Here is a 6,800-nt window from a genome sequence, read left to right on the forward strand (position 1 = left end):
TTTGTTTTAATAGGTAGAACTGGGTTGATTTTCATGGATTTAATTATAATGGGAAATCAAAGAGATTAGAAAACTTAATTTATGTTGTTAAAAAATATGTGGGTTAGGGGAGGGAACGACAGGATCCAACCCAACGGAGTTAGTCTATTCATAATAAGGGGATCCAGATAGGGACAGATTTACTTCTCATGTTTATGTATCTATCGAGGTGCTTATTGTATGAGAGGGTTTCAGGGTAGAGATAAAAATGAAGGGGTAGGAGGGTGATTAGAGAGATTTACTCAGAGGAGGCTGGTGGGAGGAGCTATAGGAGGACAGGCTCATTGTAATGGTTGGCATGGAATCAATGGAACGGTATCAAACACATCAAACATTTGGAAACCACATGTTTGACTCCGTTCCATTAATTCCATTCCAGCCATTACAATGAGCACATCCTCCTATAGCTCCTCCCACCAGCCTCCTCTGGATTTACCACTTAGGGAAAAGCTACCTCGTCAGCCCCCACTGTGTGTGTTTGTGTGTGTGGAATGCCCGGGTCAGCAACTTAGCCCTCCCTCCTCCTTTTATAGGAGAGAGTACGCCACCTAACGGCCAATACAGTCCCTTTAGCAAGTATCACACCCCTTGACTTTTTCCACATTTTGTTGTGTTACAGCGTGAATTTAAAATAGATGGCCTACACACAACACCCCATAATGTCAAAGTGGAGTTATGTTTTTTCAAAATATTTACAAATTAATAAAAAATGAAAAGCTGAAATGTCTTGAGTCAATAAGTATTCAACCCCTTTGTTATGGCAAGCGTAAATAAGTTCATATATGTTTACCAAACACATACAATTATCTGTAAGGTCCCTCAGTCGAGCAGTGAATTTCAAACACAGATTCTACCACAAAGACCAGGGAGGTTATGGGTATGCTTGTAATCGTTAAGAACTGGGGAGTTTTCCAGGATAAAAAAGAAATGGGATGGAGCTAATCACAGGCAAAATCCTAGTGGAAAAATTCAGTCTGCTTTCCAACAGACACTGGGAGATGAATTCCCCTGTCAGCAGGACAATAACCTAAAACCCAAGGCCAAATCTACACTGGAGTTGCATACCAAGAAGACAGTGAATGTTCCTGAGTGGCCGAGTTACAGTTTTGACTTAAATCTACTTGAAAATCTATGGCAAGACCTGAAAATGGTTGTCTAGCAATAATCAACAACACATTTTGCAGAGCTTGAAGAATTTTCCAAAGAATAATGGGCAAATGTTGCACATCTTAGAGACTTACCCAGAAAGACTCCTGTAATCGCTGCCAAAGGTGCTTCTGCAAAGTATTGACTCAGGGATGTGAATATTTATGTAAATGAGAAATGTCTGTATTTCATTTTCAATAAATGTAAAAAAAAATTACAAAACATGTTTTCACTTTGTCATTATGGGGTAATACGTGTAGATGGGTGCGATACATTTTTTTTTTTTTTTTTTAAATTCTATTTTGAATTCAGGCTGTAACACAACAAAATGTGGAATAAGTCAAGGGGTATGAATACTTGAAGGCACTGTATAGGCCTAATGCCAATGCACATTTATTATTGAAGGCCTTTCATTAAAACCAAGTTTATGTGTCTATTCAGGATTCCAAACTCCAGGTTTCTGTGATTGTCACAAATTGCTCATTTGCATAATTATTAAAGGACATGAATGTTTAGTCTTTCTCATTTTCCATTACAAAACAAAACTATACTATTCATTCATGATCCATTTGTGGGGTTTATTGCGTAATTTATTAATGTGGGTGGTCTTATGACGAAATCTGAGTATAGTTCGGGCCCTGTGTGTGTGTGTGTGTATGTGTGTGCGTGTGTGTGAGTGTGGTGCGCTCTCTGCGCCTTTCCCCTCCACGCACCTCCAATGTTTGCATTGCGCTCCTGCCGTCCACCGCATCAGCGACCTGCTGTGAGCTTGGATCCGCCATGTGAGCTCCCTTGGCCGGCTTAATTCTTTACCTGATCCGCTCTGCCGGGGTCCCAGAGGGGGGGCAGAATCACTTAGCCGCATACCTTAGAACAAAGCAAAATAAACAGCCAAACTTAGGCTATGGAAAAACTGCTGTTTACCCTCCTCTGTTCCGATAGAAATGGCTGATATTCTCCCTGGCTTGTCTTTTAGGACAGTTGTGCAGAATAGGTAATATCCCAGCTAGCACATTTGGTTCCTTGGAAGTTGTGGGAACGTAAGTATTTGGTTTCTCATTGGTTCTGGGAACAAAGCCATACGTTTCCTGACCAGTGAATCTGAACCTTTTTTAAACGTTCTGAGAACGAAAGTGAAAATTTCACCTGTTCTGGGAATTTTTAGGTTGCAGGGAGACATTTGAAACCCCACCTCTTTAAGGAATACCTGGGATAGGATAAAGTAATCCTTCTACCCCCCAAAAATTTTTTTTTGTAAAGTGGTTATCCCACTGGCTATAGGGTGAATGCACCAATTTGTGAGTCGCTCTGGATAAGAGCGTCTGCTAAATGACGTAAATGTGCCCTTGAGCAAGGCACTTAACCCTAATTGCTCCTGTAAGTCGCTCTGGATAAGAGCGTCTGCTAAATGACTAAAATGTAAATGTAAAAATGTTCTGATTCCCTGAAAGTTCTCCTGGAAGGTTTTATTAACTTTCTGAGAATGGAAATTATAGGTTATTTGAAAGTAATTAAATAACATTCTGAGAACATGTTTAAATAAGACTTTTAATAACACTGCTAGCTTAGGTTAACTTCTTTGAACTCCAATCACAGATAGGACACATGGAAATTAATTTGCTTAGGCATTAATCATACAAACACGTTTATTGTGGCACGCGTCAGTGAGAATCGAACCAATGATCTCCTGTTCTCTATCCATGGAATTAGTCCACTGTGCCACAAAGCTGCTCATTTTAGTCTATTCAAACAGACCCCATTTCAAAGGAAACAAGCACTCATTAAGATTCAGGGCCTGTATCCACAAAGCATCTCAGAAAAGGTCCTAGGAATCCTGTTAAAAACTGTTTAAGACTAAAAACACTCCCAGCTCAGAGTATTTTTTAGGATGATGTTAAGAAACTTCTCTTCCGTTTCCCTCTCCTTCATATTGCTTTATATCCTGCTACAGCCACCCCCCTATGTTAAATAAAAGTCTTCAAAGAAAAAGAGAAGCCTCATTTTAGTAAAGCAAAGCCTTGCAGGGTTATCCCTGCACCGAGCTGCATTCAGACTCAGCTGAGGTTGTCCTTACTTTGTCCTGAGGTTATCCTAACATTGTCCTGAGGTTGTCCTAAAAAACTTTCCCCAAACAATCCCTGAAGGTTTGTGGTATTCCAACCCGTAGAGCCCCCGGGCCCTTTCCCAGTTTATTCAGATATCTATGAAGGGAACGTTTAATATTTTCAACCTTCAGGGTTTAAACCATAGAAATAGATAGAGGACTCTAGTGCCCAAAAGCTCATTTTAGCATGGGCAGCGCCACTGAGGACTTTCACCATTTTGAAGTAGTCAACTAGGTGGGAAATCCTATGGGTTAAGGAAGGATCACATAATTCAAACCTGGGCCCGTATCCACAAAGCATCTCAGAAAAGGTCCTAGGAATCCTGTTAAAACCTGTTTTAAGACAACAACAAACAAACAAATCCCAGCTCAGAGTAGGTTTTGGGATGATGTTAAGACACTGCCCAGACAAACTATGAGCCAGGAATAAAATCAACTCATAAAAGTTTATCTCAGCTGGTTATCACGGCAGTTTGAGGTAAAACAATGGAACGATAGGGATGACGCTCATTGACATTGTTGCAAATGATGGGGAATAACCAATCCCGATAAGGCATCACCAGCTGTGAACTCTATAGCACGCTTCAGACAACCACAGTGAATGTGACTGTACATCTAATGTTGCAATGGTAAAACGTTTGATATAATTTTCGCCAGACACGATCACTTTCCCTACTCTTAATTATTACCTAATATGTTTGCATGCATAACCTCTTTTTAACCTATTCTGATGGTTGTTACAAGCGGAATTTGGACAATATTACCGTTATATCAACACACTCGTCACTCCCGTTTAACAACTCTAAATCGCTTTGGCACAGTAGGCGATAATGTTGCATACAGCGTTTGAAAGGTCTATCATTTTCATCAAACCCAATCAAAGTTAACAGAAGCCCTAGATGCCTTCATTTGCCAAACTTATAGGCATGAGGTGTCCTAAATATCTGTAGACTAGGTGGGACTCTTATGACTAAAGAGGCTTCATGCATAGTTGTTTTATTTTTACCCATAAGATTAGGAGTAAAATGTCTCTATTCTCAGCACTTAAGACCAATTTTCTACTCTGAGTCGCTTTGTGGATACGGGCCCAGGTCACCAGGAGAGATCAGTCAATTAATTACTTGTGAGGAAATATTCCATGACTGCAGGTAGCAGTAATTCGCCAACCTTGGCTTTATACCTGTGCAAACAACACACTATGTGGCAGTGTGCACCCTTTCAGTTTGTTTAAAATAGTCAAAAAATAAAATTGGAGACGGCCTCAATACAGTACCACAGTATGAGTCATAATACCCATCAAACCTAGCGGTCAAATGGTTCCAATAGTTTTTCCACCATTCATTTTTCCCATAGGGGATTTTAGGCTTACCCTGGAGTGATGTTTTGATAACCGTGCAAATCGCTCTAGGACAAGGTGACTTTTATCAATATATTTTCCCTTTATTTACCCCTCAAAATGAAATACTAATTAGCTGCTAATGTGGGTATCATAAAGAACTACAAATGCCATGATGATCTGGGCGAGACTGCCGAATTGAGGCAAAGGTAAGAATCTCTGGATTAACTATCTAATGTTAGCTGAATGTAGCAATGAATAAATTGGCTACATTTCTTTAAATGGACAATTCTGTGAACTGTCTTGTGCAAGTTTTAAATTGACACAATACCTGTTAGCAAAGGTGTCAGCTAGAGATTACGTGCAGGAGCTTGTAGGGATTTGTAGTTTTGCATGATGCCTACTTTGATGCTAATTAGCATTTTCGAATCTGAGAGTAAATAGAGCCAAATATATTGATTAAATTCACCTTGTCCAAGAGAGACTTCCATGGTTATCAAAACGTCACACCAGTGTAAGCCTACATGAAACACAGCCCATATTTTAAGTGTTTCTAAAATCCCCAATGGGAAAAAGGAATGGTGGAAAAACGATTGGAAACACACACACACATATTTGGGACCTGTGAAGTAAAAGGATAGGTGACATGCTGAGTTTGGCCTACCTTCCTGGAGCTGGCAGCAGAGCCTGGGATTATATTCATCTCCACCCCTGCCTGCTGTGTGACCCTGCTGGGGCCCTGCCCACCTGGAAAGAGGTAGGCATCCTCACTCTATTAATTCAATTAAATTCTAAGGGCTTTATTGGCATGGGGAAAATATATTTACATTGCCAAAACAAGTGAAATAGATAATAAACAAAAGTGAAATAAACAACCAAAAATGAACATTAACCATTACACTCACAAAAGTTCCAAAGGAATAGAGACATTTCAAATGTCAAATTATGGCTATATACAGTGTTGTAACGATGTGCAAATAGTTAAAGTACAAAAGGGAAAATAAATCAATGGTGTTTGTTCTTCACTGGTTGCCTTTTTCTTGTGGCAACAGGTCACAAATCTTGCTGCTGTGATGGCACACTGTGGTATTTCACCCAATAGATATGGGAGTTGATCAAAATTGGATTTGTTTTCAAATTCTTTGTGGGTCTGGGTAATCTGAGGGAAACAGGTGTCTCTAAAATGGTCATACATTTGGCAGGAGGTTAGGAAGTGCAGCTCAGTTTCCATCTCATTTTGTGGGAAGTGTGCACATAGCCTGTCTTCTCTTGAGAGCCAGGTTGGCATACGGCAGCCTCTCTCAATAGCAAGGCAATGCTCACTGAGTCTGTACATAGTCAAAGCTTTCCTTAATTGTGGGTCAGTCACAATGGACAGATATTCTGCCACGGTGTACTGTCTGTTTAGGGCCAAATAGCATTCTAGTTTACTCTGTTTTTTGTTAATTCTTTCCAGTGTGTCAAGTAATTATATTTTTGTTTTCTCATGATTTGGTTGGGTCTAATTCTGTTGCTGTCCTGGGGCTCTGTGGGGTCTGTTTGTTTGTGAACAGAGCCCAAGGACCAGCTTGCTTAAGGGACTCTTCTCCAGGTTCATCTCTCTGTAGGTGATGACTTTGTTACGGAAGGTTTGGGAATCGCTTCCTTTTAGGTGGTTGTAGAATTTAACAGCTCTTTTCTAGATTTTGATAATTAGCGGGTATCGGCCTAATTCTTCTCTGCATGCATTATTTTATGTTTTACGTTGTACTCTGAGGATATTTTTGCAGAATTCTGCATGCAGAGTCACAATTTGGTGTTTGTCCCATTTTGTGAATTCTTGGTTGGCTCTGTATCTCTCTCCTCTTTCCAGGCTTCCCTTTCACTCTCTTTATTCGCCTCTACCTACTTCTGTCTACAGTTCTCCCTCACTTCCCTTCTTTCTTCCTTCCTCCCTTCCTCCTCCCTCTTTCTATCTCTCTCTCTCCATCCCTCCCTAGTGTCAGCATAGAAAGGTGTAAGGTACAGCCAATGTTACCATCGGGACCCTGAATAATGCATCTATGTGGTAACTGATCAGTCACTGGTCAATCATGTGACTCTCTCTCTCTCTCTGTCTCTGCAGGTTAGATGGCTAGTTGTCAACAGAGGAGGCTGGTATGGAAACCAGGTGTGGTTTCCATATGTTTGATACCT

Source organism: Coregonus clupeaformis, chromosome 17 (assembly GCF_020615455.1).
Source record: "Coregonus clupeaformis isolate EN_2021a chromosome 17, ASM2061545v1, whole genome shotgun sequence".
In the NCBI taxonomy this organism is placed as follows: domain Eukaryota; kingdom Metazoa; phylum Chordata; class Actinopteri; order Salmoniformes; family Salmonidae; genus Coregonus; species Coregonus clupeaformis.